Source organism: Engystomops pustulosus, unplaced genomic scaffold (genome assembly GCF_040894005.1).
Source record: "Engystomops pustulosus unplaced genomic scaffold, aEngPut4.maternal MAT_SCAFFOLD_190, whole genome shotgun sequence".
Classification (NCBI taxonomy): domain Eukaryota; kingdom Metazoa; phylum Chordata; class Amphibia; order Anura; family Leptodactylidae; genus Engystomops; species Engystomops pustulosus.
In genome coordinates this window covers 196,437-213,253 of record NW_027285070.1, presented here as the reverse complement: position 1 = coordinate 213,253, position 16,817 = coordinate 196,437, and the positions used below count along the sequence as shown (strand labels likewise).

Sequence of the window (16,817 nt, the reverse complement as noted above, 5' to 3'; positions counted from 1 at the left end):
AGAGGGGGAGGAGGAGTAGTAGTAGGGGTGTATATAGAGGTGGAGGAGGAGGAGTAGTAGGGTGTATATAGAGGTGGAGGAGGAGTAGTAGTAGGGGTGTATATAGAGGTGGAGGAGTAGTAGTAGTAGGGGTGTATATAGAGGTGGAGTAGTAGTAGGGGTGTATATAGAGGGGGAGGAGGAGTAGTAGTAGGGGTGTATATAGAGGTGGAGGAGGAGGAGTAGTAGGGGTGTATATAGAGGTGGAGGAGGAGGAGTAGTAGGGGTGTATATAGAGGTGGAGGAGGAGAAGTAGTAGGGGTGTATATAGAGGTGGAGGAGGAGTAGTAGTAGGGGTGTATATAGAGGTGGAGGAGGAGTAGTAGTAGGGGTGTATATAGAGGTGGAGGAGGAGTAGTAGTAGGGGTGTATATAGAGGTGGAGGAGGAGTAGTAGTAGGGGTGTATATAGAGGTGGAGGAGGAGGAGTAGTAGGGGTGTATAAAGAGGTGGAGGAGGAGGAGTAGTAGGGGTGTATATAGAGGTGGAGGAGGAGGAGTAGTAGGGGTGTATATAGAGGTGGAGGAGGAGGAGTAGTAGGGGTGTATATAGAGGTGGAGGAGGAGGAGTAGTAGGGGTGTATATAGAGGTGGAGGAGGAGGAGTTGTAGGGGTGTATATAGAGGTGGAGGAGGAGTAGTAGGGGTGTATATAGAGGTGGAGGAGGAGTAGTAGGGGTGTATATAGAGGGGGAGGAGGAGTAGTAGTAGGGGTGTATATAGAGGTGGAGGAAGAGTAGTAGTAGGGGTGTATATAGAGGTGGAGGAGGAGTAGTAGGGGTGTATATAGAGGTGGAGGAGTAGTAGTAGTAGGGGTGTATATAGAGGTGGAGGAGGAGGAGTAGTAGGGGTGTATATAGAGGTGGAGGAGTAGTAGTAGGGGTTGTATATAGAGGTGGAGTAGTAGTAGGGGTGTATATAGAGGTTGAGGAGTAGTAGTAGGGGTGTATATAGAGGTGGAGGAGGAGTAGTAGGGGTGTATATAGAGGTGGAGGAGGAGTAGTAGGGTGTATATAGAGGTGGAGGAGGAGGAGTAGTAGGGGTGTATATAGAGGTGGAGGAGGAGTAGTAGTAGGGGTGTATATAGAGGTGGAGGAGGAGTAGTAGTAGGGGTGTATATAGAGGTGGAGGAGGAGTAGTAGTAGGGGTGTATATAGAGGAGGAGGAGGAGTAGTAGGGGTGTATATAGAGGGGGAGGAGGAGTAGTAGTAGGGGTGTATATAGAGGTGGAGGAGGAGTAGTGGGGGTGTATATAGAGGTGGAGGAGGAGTAGTGGGGGTGTATATAGAGGTGGAGGAGGAGTAGTAGTAGGGGTGTATATAGAGGTGGAGGAGGAGGAGTAGTAGGGGTGTATATAGAGGTGGAGGAGGAGTAGTAGTAGGGGTGTATATAGAGGAGGAGGTGGAGTAGTAGTAGGGGTGTATATAGAGGGGAGGAGGAGTAGTAGTAGGGGTGTATATAGAGGTGGAGGAGGAGTAGTGGGGGTGTATATAGAGGTGGAGGAGGAGTAGTAGGGGTGTATATAGAGGTGGAGGAGGAGTAGTAGTAGGGGTGTATTATAGAGGTGGAGGAGGAGGAGTAGTAGGGGTGTATATAGAGGTGGAGGAGGAGTAGTAGTAGGGGTGTATATAGAGGAGGAGGTGGAGTAGTAGTAGTAGGGTGTATATAGAGGTGGAGGAGGAGTAGTAGTAGGGGTGTATATAGAGGTGGAGGAGGAGTAGTAGGGGTGTATATAGAGGTGGAGGAGTAGTAGTAGGGGTGTATATAGAGGAGGAGGAGTAGTAGTAGTAGGGGTGTATATAGAGGTGGAGGAGGAGGAGTAGTAGGGGTGTATATAGAGGAGGAGGAGTAGTAGAGGTGTATATAGAGGAGGAGTAGTAGTAGTAGTAGGGGTGTATATAGAGGTGGAGGAGGAGGAGAAGTAGGGGTGTATATAGAGGAGGAGGAGTAAGTAGGGGTGTATATAGAGGTGGAGGAGGAGTAGTAGTAGGGGTGTCTATAGATGTGGAGGAGGAGTAGTGTAGGGGTGATATAGAGGGGAGGAGTAGTAGTAGTAGGGGTGTAATATAGAGGGGGAGGAGTAGTAGTAGTAGGGGTGTATATAGAGGTGGAGGAGGAGGAGTAGTAGGGGTGTATATAGAGGTGGAGGAGGAGGAGTAGTAGAGGTGTATATAGAGGTGGAGGAGGAGGAGGAGTAGTAGGGGTGTATATAGAGGTGGGGAGGAGTAGTAGTAGTAGGGGTGTATATAGAGGAGGAGGAGGAGTAGTAGTAGGGGTGTATATAGAGGTGGAGGAGGAGGAGTAGTAGGGGTGTATATAGAGGTGGAGGAGTAGTAGTAGGGGTGTATATAGAGGTGGAGGAGAGTAGTAGTAGGGGTGTATATAGAGGAGGAGTAGTAGAGGGTGTAATTGGAGGAAGTAGTAGTGTATATAGAGGTGGAGGAGTAGTAGTAGGGGTGTATATAGAGGAGGAGGAGTAGTAGTAGGGGTGTATATAGAGTGGGAGGAGAGTAGTAGTAGTAGGGGTGTATATAGAGGTGGAGGAGGAGTAGTAGTAGGGGTTGTATATAGAGGTGGAGGTGGAGGAGGAGTAGTAGGGGTGTATATAGAGGTGGAGGAGGAGTAGTAGTAGTGGGGTGTATATAGAGGAGGAGGAGGAGGAGTAGTAGGGGTGTATATAGAGGTGGAGTAGTATAGGGTGTATATAGAGAGTAGTAGGGTGTATATAGAGGGGAGGAGGAGTAGTAGTAGGGTGTATATAGAGGTGGAGGAGGAGGAGTAGTAGTAGGGTGTATATAGAGGGGGAGGAGAGTAGTAGTAGGGGTGTATATAGAGGTGGAGGAGGAGTAGTAGGGGTGTATATAGAGGTGGAGGAGTAGTAGTAGGGGTATATATAGAGGTGGAGGAGGAGTAGTAGTAGGGGTGTTATAGAGGTGGAGGAGTAGTAGTAGTAGGGGTGTATATAGAGGTGGAGGAGTAGTAGTAGTAGGGTGTGTATATAGAGGTGGAGGAGGAGAGTAGTAGGGGTGTATATAGAGGGGGAGGGTAGTAGTAGTAGTAGGGGTGTATATAGAGGTGGAGGAGTAGTAGTAGTAGGGTGTATATAGAGGTGGAGGAGGAGTAGTAGTAGGGGTGTATATAGAGGTGGAGAGTAGTAGAGATGTATATAGAGGTGGAGGAGGAGGAGTAGTAGGGGTGTATATAGAGGTGGAGGAGTAGTAGGGGTGTATATAGAGGTGGAGGAGTAGTAGTAGTAGGGTGTGTATATAGAGGGGGAGGAGTAGTAGTAGTAGGGGTGTATATAGAGGTGGAGGAGGAGTAGTGTAGGGGTGTATATAGAGGGGGAGGAGGAGTAGTAGTAGGGGTGTATATAGAGGGGGGAGGAGTAGTAGTAGTAGGGGTGTATATAGAGGGGGAGGACGTAGTAGTAGTAGGGGTGTATATAGAGGTGGAGGAGTAGTAGTAGTAGGGGTGTATATAGAGGGGGAGGAGTAGTAGTAGTAGTAGGGGTGTATATAGAGGAGGAGGAGTAGTAGTAGGGGTGTATATAGAGGTGGAGGAGTAGTAGTAGTAGGGTGTATATAGAGGAGGAGTAGTAGTAGGGGTGTATATAGAGGTGGAGGAGGAGGAGTAGTAGGGGTGTCTATAGAGGGGAGGAGTAGTAGTAGTAGGGGTGTATATAGAGGTGGAGGAGGAGTAGTAGGGTGTATATAGAGGTGGAGGAGGAGGAGTAGTAGGGGTTGTATATAGAGGTGGAGGAGGAGGAGTAGTAGGGGTGTATATAGAGGAGGAGTAGTAGTAGGGGTGTATATAGAGGTGGAGGAGTAGTAGTAGTAGGGGTGTATATAGAGGTGGAGGAGGGTAGTAGTAGGGGTGTATATAGAGGTGGAGGAGTAGTAGTAGTAGGGGTGTATATAGAGGTGGAGGAGTAGTAGTAGTAGGGGTGTATATAGAGGTGGAGGAGGAGTAGTTAGGGGTGTATATAGAGGTGGAGGAGTAGTAGTAGGGGTGTATATAGAGGTGGAGGAGGAGGAGTAGTAGGGGTGTATATAGAGGTGGAGGAGGAGGAGTAGTAGGGGTGTATATAGAGGTGGAGGAGGAGGAGTAGTAGTAGGGGTGTATATAGAGGTGGAGGAGGAGTAGTAGTAGGGGTGTATATAGAGGTGGAGAGTAGTAGTAGGGGTGTATATAGAGGTGGAGGAGTAGTAGTAGTAGGGGTGTATATAGAGGTGGAGGAGTAGTAGTAGTAGGGGTGTATATAGAGGAGGAGGAGGAGTAGGGGTGTATATAGAGGAGGAGTAGGGGTGTATATAGAGGTGGAGGAGTAGTAGTAGTAGGGGTGTATATAGAGGTGGAGGAGGAGGAGTAGTAGGGGTGTATATAGAGGTGGAGGAGTAGTAGTAGTAGGGGTGTATATAGAGGAGGAGGAGGAGTAGGGGTGTATATAGAGGAGGAGTAGGGGTGTATATAGAGGTGGAGGAGTAGTAGTAGTAGGTGTATATAGAGGAGGAGGAGGAGTAGGGGTGTATATAGAGGAGGAGTAGGGGTTGTATATAGAGGTGGAGGAGTAGTAGTAGTAGGGGTGTATATAGAGGTGGAGGAGGAGGAGTAGTAGGGGTGTATATAGAGGGGGAGGAGTAGTAGTAGTAGGGTGTATATAGAGGTGGAGGAGGAGTAGTAGTAGGGGTGTATATAGAGGAGGAGTAGTAGTAGGGGTGTATATAGAGGTGGAGGAGGAGTAGTAGTAGGGGTGTATATAGAGGGGGAGGAGGAGGAGTAGTAGGGGTGTATATAGAGGTGGAGGAGGGGAGTAGTAGTAGGGGTGTATATAGAGGTGGAGGAGGAGTAGTAGTAGGGGTGTATATAGAGGAGGAGTAGTAGTAGGGGTGTATATAGAGGTGGAGGAGGAGGAGTAGTAGGGGTGTATATAGAGGTGGAGGAGGAGGAGTAGTAGGGGTGTATATAGAGGTGGAGGAGGAGGAGTAGTAGGGTGTATATAGAGGTGGAGGAGGAGGAGTAGTAGGGGTGTATATAGAGGGGGAGGAGGAGTAGTAGTAGGGGTGTATATAGAGGTGGAGGAGGAGTAGTACGGGTGTATATAGAGGGGGAGGAGTAGTAATAGTAGGGGTGTATATAGAGGTGGAGGAGGAGGAGTAGTAGGGGTGTATATAGAGGTGGAGGAGGAGGAGTAGTAGGGGTGTATATAGAGGGGGAGGAGGAGTAGTAGTAGGGTGTATATAGAGGTGGAGAGTAGTAGTAGTAGGGTGTATATAGAGGTGGATTAGGAGGAGTAGTAGGGGTGTATATAGAGGGGGAGTAGTAGTAGTAGTAGGGGGTGTATATAGAGGTGGAGGAGGAGTAGTAGGGGTGTATATAGAGGTGGAGGAGGAGGAGTAGTAGGGGTGTATATAGAGGAGGAGTAGTAGTAGGGGTGTATATAGAGGTGGAGGAGTAGTAGTAGTAGGGGTGTATATAGAGGTGGAGGAGTAGTAGTAGTAGGGGTGTATATAGAGGTGGAGGAGTAGTAGTAGTAGGGGTGTATATAGAGGTGGAGGAGGAGTAGTAGTAGGGGTGTATATAGAGGTGGAGGAGTAGTAGTAGGGGTGTATATAGAGGTGGAGGAGGAGGAGTAGTAGGGGTGTATATAGAGGTGGAGGAGTAGTAGTAGTAGGGGTGTATATAGAGGTGGAGGAGGAGGAGTAGTAGGGGTGTATATAGAGGTGGAGGAGGAGGAGTAGTAGGGGTGTATATAGAGGTGGAGGAGGAGGAGTAGTAGGGGTGTATATAGAGGTGGAGGAGGAGGAGTAGTAGGGGTGTATATAGAGGTGGAGGAGGAGGAGTAGTAGGGGTGTATATAGAGGTGGAGGAGGAGGAGTAGTAGGGGTGTATATAGAGGTGGAGGAGGAGGAGTAGTAGGGGTGTATATAGAGGAGGAGGAGTAGTAGGGGTGTATATAGAGGAGGAGGAGTAGTAGGGGTGTATATAGAGGTGGAGGAGGAGGAGTAGTAGTAGGGGTGTATATAGAGGTGGAGGAGTAGTAGTAGGGGTGTATATAGAGGTGGAGGAGTAGTAGTAGTAGGGGTGTATATAGAGGAGGAGGAGGAGGAGTAGGGGTGTATATAGAGGTGGAGTAGTAGGGGTGTATATAGAGGTGGAGGAGGAGGAGTAGTAGGGGTGTATATAGAGGTGGAGGAGTAGTAGTAGTAGGGGTGTATATAGAGGAGGAGTAGTAGTAGGGTGTATATAGAGGTGGAGGAGTAGTAGTAGTAGGGGTGTATATAGAGGGGGAGGAGGAGGAGTAGTAGGGGTGTATATAGAGGGGAGGAGTAGTAGTAGTAGGGGTGTATATAGAGGTGGAGGAGTAGTAGTAGGGGTGTATATAGAGGTGGAGGAGTAGTAGTAGTAGGGGTGTATATAGAGGTGGAGGAGTAGTAGTAGTAGGGGTGTATATAGAGGTGGAGGAGGAGCAGTAGTAGGGGTGTATATAGAGGGGGAGGAGTAGTAGTAGTAGGGGTGTATATAGAGGTGGAGGAGTAGTAGTAGTAGGGGTGTATATAGAGGTGGAGGAGGAGTAGTAGTAGGGGTGTATATAGAGGAGGAGGAGGAGGAGTAGTAGGGGTGTATATAGAGGAGGAGTAGTAGTAGGGGTGTATATAGAGGTGGAGGAGGAGTAGTAGTAGGGGTGTATATAGAGGTGGAGGAGGAGTAGTAGTAGGGGTGTATATAGAGGAGGAGGTGGAGTAGTAGTAGGGGTGTATATAGAGGTGGAGGAGGAGTAGTAGTAGGGGTGTATATAGAGGTGGAGGAGGAGTAGTAGGGGTGTATATAGAGGAGGAGGAGTAGTAGTAGGGGTGTATATAGAGGTGGAGGAGGAGGAGTAGTAGGGGTGTATATAGAGGTGGAGGAGGAGGAGTAGTAGAGGTGTATATAGAGGTGGAGGAGTAGTAGTAGTAGGGGTGTATATAGAGGTGGAGGAGTAGTAGTAGTAGGGGTGTATATAGAGGGGGAGGAGGAGGAGTAGTAGGGGTGTATATAGAGGGGGAGGAGTAGTAGTAGTAGGGGTGTATATAGAGGGGGAGGAGGAGGAGTAGTAGGGGTGTATATAGAGGGGGAGGAGTAGTAGTAGTAGGGGTGTATATAGAGGTGGAGGAGTAGTAGTAGTAGGGGTGTATATAGAGATGGAGTAGTAGTAGGGGTGTATATAGAGGTGGAGGTGGAGGAGGAGTAGTAGGGGTGTATATAGAGGTGGAGGAGTAGTAGTAGGGGTGTATATAGAGGTGGAGGAGTAGTAGTAGGGGTGTATATAGAGGTGGAGGAGGAGTAGTAGTAGGGGTGTATATAGAGGTGGAGGAGGAGGAGTAGTAGGGGTGTATATAGAGGTGGAGGAGGAGTAGTAGTAGGGGTGTATATAGAGGTGGAGGAGGAGTAGTAGTAGGGGTGTATATAGAGGTGGAGGAGTAGGGGTGTATATAGAGGGGGTGGAGTAGTAGTAGGGGTGTATATAGAGGTGGAGGAGTAGTAGTAGTATATACAGGTAGTAGTAGTATATATGATATAGGGGGGGGGTTGTGACTTTGTGTCTCTGATCAGTGATTTGTCTTGTTCGGCAGATGTTGGGAGGAGTCACTTACAAGCGCTTTGGGTCCTGCTCCCCCTCTTCCTCTTCGTTGTCCTGGGCTGTTATTACAGAGGTAAGTACTTGTGGCGTGTTGTAGTTGTTATTACAGAGGGAAGTAGTTCTGGCAAGAGGTAAATACTTGTTTCGTGGTGTAGCTGTTATTACGCAGGTAAGTACTTGTGGCGGAGCTGGTATTACACAGGTAAGTACTTGGGGCGGAGCTGGTATTACACAGGTAAGTACTTGGGGCGGAGCTGGTATTACACAGGTAAGTACTTGGGGCGGAGCTGGTATTACACAGGTAAGTACTTGGGGCGGAGCTGGTATTACACAGGTAAGTACTTGGGGCGGAGCTGGTATTACACAGGTAAGTACTTGGGGCGGAGCTGGTATTAGAGGTAAGTACTTGGGGCGGAGCTGGTATTAGAGGTAAGTACTTGGGGCGGAGCTGGTATTAGAGGTAAGTACTTGGGGCGGAGCTGGTATTAGAGGTAAGTACTTGGGGCGGAGCTGGTATTACACAGGTAAGTACTTGGGGCGGAGCTGGTATTACACAGGTAAGTACTTGGGGCGGAGCTGGTATTACACAGGTAAGTACTTGTGGCGGAGCTGGTATTACACAGGTAAGTACTTGGGGCGCAGCTGGTATTACACAGGTAAGTACTTGGGGCGGAGCTGGTATTACACAGGTAAGTACTTGTGGCGGAGCTGGTATTACACAGGTAAGTACTTGGGGCGCAGCTGGTATTACACAGGTAAGTACTTGGGGCGCAGCTGGTATTACACAGGTAAGTACTTGGGGCGCAGCTGGTATTACACAGGTAAGTACTTGGGGCGCAGCTGGTATTACACAGGTAAGTACTTGGGGCGCAGCTGGTATTACACAGGTAAGTACTTGGGGCGGAGCTGGTATTACACAGGTAAGTACTTGGGGCGGAGCTGGTATTACACAGGTAAGTACTTGGGGCGGAGCTGGTATTACACAGGTAAGTACTTGGGGCGGAGCTGGTATTACACAGGTAAGTACTTGGGGCGGAGCTGGTATTAGAGGTAAGTACTTGGGGCGGAGCTGGTATTAGAGGTAAGTACTTGGGGCGGAGCTGGTATTAGAGGTAAGTACTTGGGGCGGAGCTGGTATTACACAGGTAAGTACTTGGGGCGGAGCTGGTATTACACAGGTAAGTACTTGGGGCGGAGCTGGTATTACACAGGTAAGTACTTGTGGCGGAGCTGGTATTACACAGGTAAGTACTTGGGGCGCAGCTGGTATTACACAGGTAAGTACTTGGGGCGCAGCTGGTATTACACAGGTAAGTACTTGGGGCGCAGCTGGTATTACACAGGTAAGTACTTGGGGCGCAGCTGGTATTACACAGGTAAGTACTTGGGGCGGAGCTGGTATTACACAGGTAAGTACTTGGGGCGGAGCTGGTATTACACAGGTAAGTACTTGGGGGCGGAGCTGGTATTACAGAGGTAAGTACTTGTGGCGGAGCTGGTATTACAGAGGTAAGTACTTGGGGCGGAGCTGGTATTAGAGGTAAGTACTTGGGGCGGAGCTGGTATTACAGAGGTAAGTACTTGTGGCGGAGCTGGTATTACACAGGTAAGTACTTGGGGCGGAGCTGGTATTACACAGGTAAGTACTTGGGGCGGAGCTGGTATTACACAGGTAAGTACTTGGGGCGGAGCTGGTATTACACTGGTAAGTACTTGGGGCGGAGCTGGTATTACACTGGTAAGTACTTGGGGCGGAGCTGGCATTAGAGGTAAGTCCTTGGGGCGGAGCTGGTATTAGAGGTAAGTCCTTGGGGCGGAGCTGGTATTAGAGGTAAGTCCTTGGGGCGGAGCTGGTATTAGAGGTAAGTCCTTGGGGCGGAGCTGGTATTAGAGGTAAGTCCTTGGGGCGGAGCTGGTATTAGAGGTAAGTACTTGGGGCGGAGCTGGTATTAGAGGTAAGTACTTGGGGCGGAGCTGGTATTAGAGGTAAGTACTTGGGGCGGAGCTGGTATTAGAGGTAAGTACTTGGGGCGGAGCTGGTATTAGAGGTAAGTACTTGGGGCGGAGCTGGCATTAGAGGTAAGTACTTGGGGCGGAGCTGGCATTAGAGGTAAGTACTTGGGGCGGAGCTGGCATTAGAGGTAAGTACTTGGGGCGGAGCTGGCATTAGAGGTAAGTACTTGGGGCGGAGCTGGCATTAGAGGTAAGTACTTGGGGCGGAGCTGGCATTAGAGGTAAGTACTTGGGGCGGAGCTGGCATTAGAGGTAAGTACTTGGGGCGGAGCTGGCATTAGAGGTAAGTACTTGGGGCGGAGCTGGCATTAGAGGTAAGTACTTGGGGCGGAGCTGGCATTAGAGGTAAGTACTTGGGGCGGAGCTGGCATTAGAGGTAAGTACTTGGGGCGGAGCTGGCATTAGAGGTAAGTACTTGGGGCGGAGCTGGCATTAGAGGTAAGTACTTGGGGCGGAGCTGGCATTAGAGGTAAGTACTTGGGGCGGAGCTGGCATTAGAGGTAAGTACTTGGGGCGGAGCTGGCATTAGAGGTAAGTACTTGGGGCGGAGCTGGTATTAGAGGGAAGTACTTGGGGCGGAGCTGATATTAGAGGGAAGTACTTGGGGCGGAGCTGGTATTAGAGGGAAGTACCTGGGGCGGAGCTGGTATTACACAGGTAAGTACTTGGGGCGGAGCTGGTATTAGAGGTAAGTACTTGGGGCGGAGCTGGCATTAGAGGTAAGTACTTGTGTCCTGTTGCTGTTTCTGTGAATGTTTGTTTTTTAAAATTCATTTTATTTCCTTAGAGAAAATCCGTGGCTTCCTCCCGTGTCTTCCCAAAAAAACTGGTGAGTCTTGTGTTATGTCCGTGTATGACCCCTCCATGGCCTCCCCTGGGGTCAGTGCCGGGGTCAGGGGGTGAGAACCTTCTGATGAATCTTTCTCTCTGTCACATACTAGAAGATCCGGTCGTAACCGTAGAAGAAACTGCAGGACTGAACCCAGAACCTACAGGTGAGTGACCCCTCACACCTGCACACATACATGTATACACAGGAGGAAGGGGACCTCAGGAGGTCACAGATCCATCACACATAGGAGAGGAGGTCACTGGATCCATCACACATAGGAGAGGAGGTCACTGGATCCATCACACATAGGAGAGGAGGTCACTGGATCCATCACACATAGGAGAGGAGGTCACTGGATCCATCACACATAGGAGAGGAGGTCACTGGATCCATCACACATGGGAGAGGAGGTCACTGGATCCATCACACATAGGAGAGGAGGTCACTGGATCCATCACACATAGGAGAGGAGGTCACTGGATCCATCACACATAGGAGAGGAGGTCACTGGATCCATCACACATAGGAGAGGAGGTCACTGGATCCATCACACATAGGAGAGGAGGTCACTGGATCCATCACACATAGAAGAGGGGGAGAGGAGGTCGCTGGATCCATCACACATAGAAGAGGGGGAGGGGAGGTCGGTGGGTCCATCACACATAGAAGAGGTGGAGAGGAGGTCACTGGATCCATCACACATGGGAGAGGAGATCACTAGATCTATCACACATGGGAGAGGAGGTCACTGGATCCATCACACATGGGAGAGGAGGTCACTGGATCCATCACACATGGGAGAGGAGGTCACTGGATCCATCACACATGGGAGAGGAGGTCACTGGATCCATCACACATGGGAGAGGAGGTCACTGGATCCATCACACATGGGAGAGGAGGTCACTGGATCCATCACACATGGGAGAGGAGGTCACTGGATCCATCACACATGGGAGAGGAGGTCACTGGATCCATCACACGTGGGAGAGGAGGTCACTGGATCCATCACACGTGGGAGAGGAGGTCACTGGATCCATCACACGTGGGAGAGGAGGTCACTGGATCCATCACACGTGGGAGAGGAGGTCACTGGATCCATCACACGTGGGAGAGGAGGTCACTGGATCCATCACACGTGGGAGAGGAGGTCACTGGATCCATCACACGTGGGAGAGGAGGTCACTGGATCCATCACACGTGGGAGAGGAGGTCACTGGATCCATCACACGTGGGAGAGGAGGTCACTGGATCCATCACACGTGGGAGAGGAGGTCACTGGATCCATCACACGTGGGAGAGGAGGTCACTGGATCCATCACACATGGGAGAGGAGGTCACTGGATCCATCACACATGGGAGAGGAGGTCACTGGATCCATCACACATGGGAGAGGAGGTCACTGGATCCATCACACATGGGAGAGGAGGTCACTGGATCCATCACACATGGGAGAGGAGGTCACTGGATCCATCACACATGGGAGAGGAGGTCACTGGATCCATCACACATGGGAGAGGAGGTCACTGGATCCATCACACATGGGAGAGGAGGTCACTGGATCCATCACACATGGGAGAGGAGGTCACTGGATCCATCACACACGGGAGAGGAGGTCACTGGATCCATCACACACGGGAGAGGAGGTCACTGGATCCATCACACACGGGAGAGGAGGTCACTGGATCCATCACACACGGGAGAGGAGGTCACTGGATCCATCACACACGGGAGAGGAGGTCACTGGATCCATCACACACGGGAGAGGAGGTCACTGGATCCATCACACACGGGAGAGGAGGTCACTGGATCCATCACACACGGGAGAGGAGGTCACTGGATCCATCACACACGGGAGAGGAGGTCACTGGATCCATCACACACGGGAGAGGAGGTCACTGGATCCATCACACACGGGAGAGGAGGTCACTGGATCCATCACACACGGGAGAGGAGGTCACTGGATCCATCACACACGGGAGAGGAGGTCACTGGATCCATCACACACGGGAGAGGAGGTCACTGGATCCATCACACACGGGAGAGGAGGTCACTGGATCCATCACACACGGGAGAGGAGGTCACTGGATCCATCACACACGGGAGAGGAGGTCACTGGATCCATCACACACGGGAGAGGAGGTCACTGGATCCATCACACACGGGAGAGGAGGTCACTGGATCCATCACACACGGGAGAGGAGGTCACTGGATCCATCACACACGGGAGAGGAGGTCACTGGATCCATCACACACGGGAGAGGAGGTCACTGGATCCATCACACACGGGAGAGGAGGTCACTGGATCCATCACACACGGGAGAGGAGGTCACTGGATCCATCACACACGGGAGAGGAGGTCACTGGATCCATCACACACGGGAGAGGAGGTCACTGGATCCATCACACACGGGAGAGGAGGTCACTGGATCCATCACACACGGGAGAGGAGGTCACTGGATCCATCACACACGGGAGAGGAGGTCACTGGATCCATCACACACGGGAGAGGAGGTCACTGGATCCATCACACACGGGAGAGGAGGTCACTGGATCCATCACACACGGGAGAGGAGGTCACTGGATCCATCACACACGGGAGAGGAGGTCACTGGATCCATCACACACGGGAGAGGAGGTCACTGGATCCATCACACACGGGAGAGGAGGTCACTGGATCCATCACACACGGGAGAGGAGGTCACTGGATCCATCACACACGGGAGAGGAGGTCACTGGATCCATCACACACGGGAGAGGAGGTCACTGGATCCATCACACACGGGAGAGGAGGTCACTGGATCCATCACACACGGGAGAGGAGGTCACTGGATCCATCACACACGGGAGAGGAGGTCACTGGATCCATCACACACGGGAGAGGAGGTCACTGGATCCATCACACACGGGAGAGGAGGTCACTGGATCCATCACACACGGGAGAGGAGGTCACTGGATCCATCACACACGAGGAGATCCCTGGATCCTTCACACATAGAAGAGGGGGAGAGGAGGTCACTGGATCCATCACACATAGAAGAGGAGATCCCCGGATCCATCACACAAGAGGAGATCCCTGGATCCATCACACATAGAAGAGGGGGAGAGGAGGTCACTGGATCCATCACACATAGAAGAGGAGGTCACTGGATCCATCACACATAGAAGAGGAGGTCACTGGATCCATCACACATAGAAGAGGGGGAGAGGAGGTCACTGGATCCATCACACATAGAAGAGGAGGTCACTGGATCCATCACACATAGAAGAGGGGGAGAGGTCACTGGATCCATCACACATAGAAGAGGGGGAGAGGAGGTCACTGGATCCATCACACATAGAAGAGGAGATCCCCGGATCCATCACACAAGAGGAGATCCCTGGATCCATCACACATAGAAGAGGGGGAGAGGAGGTCACTGGATCCATCACACATAGAAGAGGAGGTCACTGGATCCATCACACATAGAAGAGGAGGTCACTGGATCCATCACACATAGAAGAGGGGGAGAGGAGGTCACTGGATCCATCACACATAGAAGAGGAGGTCACTGGATCCATCACACATAGAAGAGGGGGAGAGGTCACTGGATCCATCACACATAGAAGAGGGGGAGAGGAGGTCACTGGATCCATCACACATAGAAGAGGGGGAGAGGAGGTCACTGGATCCATCACACATGGGAGAGGAGGTCACTGGATCCATCACACATGGGAGAGGAGGTCACTGGATCCATCACACATGGGAGAGGAGGTCACTGGATCCATCACACATGGGAGAGGAGGTCACTGGATCCATCACACATGGGAGAGGAGGTCACTGGATCCATCACACATGGGAGAGGAGGTCACTGGATCCATCACACATGGGAGAGGAGGTCACTGGATCCATCACACATGGGAGAGGAGGTCACTGGATCCATCACACATGGGAGAGGAGGTCACTGGATCCATCACACATGGGAGAGGAGGTCACTGGATCCATCACACATGGGAGAGGAGGTCACTGGATCCATCACACATGGGAGAGGAGGTCACTGGATCCATCACACATGGGAGAGGAGGTCACTGGATCCATCACACATGGGAGAGGAGGTCACTGGATCCATCACACATGGGAGAGGAGGTCACTGGATCCATCACACATGGGAGAGGAGGTCACTGGATCCATCACACATGGGAGAGGAGGTCACTGGATCCATCACACATGGGAGAGGAGGTCACTGGATCCATCACACATGGGAGAGGAGGTCACTGGATCCATCACACATGGGAGAGGAGGTCACTGGATCCATCACACATGGGAGAGGAGGTCACTGGATCCATCACACATAGAAGAGGGGGAGAGGAGGTCACTGGATCCATCACACATAGAAGAGGGGGAGAGGAAGTCACTGGATCCATCACACATAGGAGAGGAGGTCACTGGATCCATCACACATAGAAGAGGGGGAGAGGAGGTCACTGGATCCATCACACATAGAAGAGGTGGAGAGGAGGTCACTGGATCCATCACACATGGGAGAGGAGGTCACTGGATCCATCACACATGGGAGAGGAGATCACTGGATCCATCACACATAGAAGAGGTGGAGAGGAGGTCACTGGATCCATCACACATAGAAGAGGGGGAGAGGAGGTCACTGGATCCATCACACATAGAAGAGGAGGTCACTGGATCCATCACACATAGAAGAGGGGGAGAGGAGGTCACTGGATCCATCACACATAGAAGAGGAGGTCACTAGATCCATCACACATAGAAGAGGAGATCCCCGGATCCATCACACAAGAGGAGATCCCTGGATCCATCACACATAGAAAAGAGGGAGAGGAGGTCACTGGATCCATCACACATATAAGAGGGGGAGAGGAGGTCACTGGATCCATCACACATAGGAGAGGAGATCACTGGATCCATCACACATAGAAGAGGTGGAGAGGAGGTCACTGGATCCATCACACATAGAAGAGGGGGAGAGGAGGTCACTGGATCCATCACACATAGAAGAGGGGGAGAGGAGGTCGCTGGATCCATCACACATAGAAGAGGGGGAGAGGAGGTCACTGGATCCATCACACATAGAAGAGGTGGAGAGGAGGTCACTGGATCCATCACACATGGGAGAGGAGGTCACTGGGTCCATCACACATAGGAGAGGAGATCACTGGATCCATCACACATAGAAGAGGTGGAGAGGAGGTCACTGGATCCATCACACATAGAAGAGGGGGAGAGGAGGTCACTGGATCCATCACACATAGAAGAGGTGGAGAGGAGGTCACTGGATCCATCACACATGGGAGAGGAGGTCACTGGATCCATCACACATAGAAGAGGAGGAGAGGAGGTCACTAGATCCATCACACATAGAAGAGGAGATCCCCGGATCCATCACACAAGAGGAGATCCCTAGATCCATCACACATAGAAGAGGGGGAGAGGAGGTCACTGGATCCATCACACATAGAAGAGGGGGAGAGGAGGTCACTGGATCCATCACACATAGGAGAGGAGATCACTGGATCCATCACACATAGAAGAGGTGGAGAGGAGGTCACTGGATCCATCACACATAGAAGTGGGGGAGAGGAGGTCAATGGATCCATCACACATAGAAGAGGAGGTCACTGGATCCATCACACATAGAAGAGGTGGAGAGGAGGTCACTGGATCCATCACACATAGAAGAGGGGGAGAGGAGGTCACTGGATCCATCACACATAGAAGAGGTGGAGAGGAGGTCACTGGATCCATCACACATAGAAGAGGTGGAGAGGAGGTCACTGGACCCATCACACATAGAAGAGGGGGAAAGGAGGTCACTGGAACCGTCACACATAGAAGAGGGGGAGAGGAGATCCCTGGATCCATCACACATGGGAGAGGAGGTCACTGGATCCATCACACATAGCAGAGGAGATCACTAGATCCATCACACATAGAAGAGGTGGAGAGGAGGTCACTGGATCCATCACACATAGAAGAGGAGGTCACTGGATCCATCACACATAGAAGAGGGGGAGAGGAGGTCACTGGATCCATCACACATAGAAGAGGGGGAGAGGTCACTGGATCCATCACACATAGAAGAGGGGGAGAGGAGGTTACTGGATCCATCACACATAGAAGAAGGGGAGAGGAGGTCACTGGATCCATCACACATAGGAGAGGAGGTCACTGGATCCATCACACATAGAAGAGGAGATCACTGGATCCATCACACATTGAAGAGGGGGAGAGGAGGTCACTGGATCCATCACACATAGGAGAGGAGGTCACTGGATCCATCACACATAGGATAGGAGGTCACTGGATCC

General features: G+C 51.1%; 1 protein-coding gene across 1 annotated transcript in view; it reads left to right on the top strand.

Moving 5' to 3' along the window:
* The first annotated feature begins 7,643 nt into the window (after positions 1-7,643).
* Positions 7,644-16,817, top strand: part of LOC140108855 (uncharacterized) — a 41,932-nt gene continuing 32,758 nt past the window's right edge. The window contains exons 1-3 of the mRNA XM_072131982.1: positions 7,644-7,727; positions 10,455-10,496; positions 10,609-10,662. The gene's annotated coding sequence lies outside the window, so the exon portion shown is untranslated. The remainder of the gene's footprint in view (positions 7,728-10,454; positions 10,497-10,608; positions 10,663-16,817) is intronic.